This window comes from Haplochromis burtoni, unplaced genomic scaffold (genome assembly GCF_018398535.1).
Source record: "Haplochromis burtoni strain Fernald_Lab_line unplaced genomic scaffold, NCSU_Asbu1 Contig_413, whole genome shotgun sequence".
NCBI classification, from domain to species: Eukaryota; Metazoa; Chordata; class Actinopteri; order Cichliformes; family Cichlidae; genus Haplochromis; species Haplochromis burtoni.
This window is the reverse complement of record NW_024582774.1, coordinates 515020-516590: the sequence shown is the minus strand read 5'-3', so window position 1 is coordinate 516590 and position 1571 is coordinate 515020. Positions and strand designations below refer to the sequence as shown.

General features: G+C 42.5%; 1 protein-coding gene across 1 annotated transcript in view; it reads left to right on the top strand.

Moving 5' to 3' along the window:
* Positions 1 to 1571, top strand: part of LOC102303940 (fibroblast growth factor 4-like) — an 8102-nt gene that overhangs the window by 4673 nt on the left and 1858 nt on the right. The gene's annotated exons all lie outside the window — the stretch shown is intronic.

The window sequence follows — 1571 nt, the reverse complement described above, 5'->3', positions numbered from 1 at the left end:
ATAAATCCTGCCAATCCTCCTGCACTTACCAGCGTACACTATGTTACTCTGTTTGTGTCGGGGACCCGATCCTTGGGGGGGACCAGTTTTTGGCGCAGCGTGTTTTGGGGCTTAAAAGCTACAGAGATGTAGTGTTTATTACAAATGCATCTCAGCTGCTCCGATACTCCTGACACTTACGGGATCACTGCAGGTTTTCTCTTGTCCTTCTCTCCTGGATCGGCTGCAGCTTTCTTTAGGAGCCTTTCCAGCTTTAACAAAAGTCCAGCTGGGATAACCACATTTACTCAGGTACATCAGGTAAATAAGGGTACATCTGTCACCATCTTCCCCAATGCTGTGACTGCAGCCATTCCCCAACTCTCTGTGAATGGGACTCATGGACATTGATCAGTGAGCTTTGATCAGTGGTCATGAGAATTTGCATAATTAAGATTTAGGAACTGCCCTCCCAGCCCATTGTTCCTTCAGTGGTTTCAGTCATTATGCAAATGTCCTGTTTATAAGGTTAAAACCTGCAGTCAGCTGAGACTGAAGACGTCACCGGGATGATGATGAAACATTTCTCCCACAAAACGCTACGTCCTGATGAACTTTTGGAGATTTCCTTGAGCATCAAGACATTTGTAGAATGCAGTTTGTGTTAAATTGTGCTGAACGTAATGCTGAAACAAAGCGTGTCTTATTTGTGCCTAATGTGGTTGTGATAGTTGCTCTTAGGCTTATTCATTTATCTGCAATATCAAATTCAGTTAAATCTAAAATCTTTAAATTAAGACAGTAGTTTTATTCAAATTTATAAGAAGTAAAAGAGTAATTAGCTAAACATAAGCTAGACACACACCTAATCACCAGCTGTCGTCCTATATGTACACATTTATACAGATACAAACCTGCATGCACAACCAAAGATTGCTTTAAACAGTCGTGTCTTAATGTGCATACGACTGAACTTTCAAAACAAACCGAGCACAGGAAAATAATACTCCAAAAAGCTGCTTCAGTCAATAAATAAGCTGTGAGGCTGATATCAGAAATAAACGTGCTCTAGCTGCTCACACACTGTGCAGAAGCAGAAACCTGACACATGCCGGAGGACAGAAACAGGCACCGTGGGGTGCAGCTGATCTGGAAACACACAGCAGTTCACAGGGACATGTTTCTGCTCGGTGTGTGGTGCACATGCAGAAATATATTTGCTTTATGTGTCTAACAGATGTTTCTGTTTTTGTTCGATGCTGAAGGCATGCATGTAGACATTGTGACATCAGATCACAACAAGCGTTCTAATCATCAGTGTTTGTGCCACTGATGGCAGCTGGAACTATAACCCAGCGTTTGCACTAACTGACAGTGTTTTACACTGTTTGGATGAATTCAGTTGCATTGGAGGGTTTTCCAGCAGGAGCATCTCAGCTGGATTCCAGTCTGGACTTTGACTGCACCACTCGAAAACCTTTTTTTACTTACATATCAACTTGCTTTTATGTATTGGAGCCTTTCAGATGTGGACTTGATGTGTGTGTCGGATTATTGTCATTCTGCAGAAACGCTGCCCTGAACTGATGGGG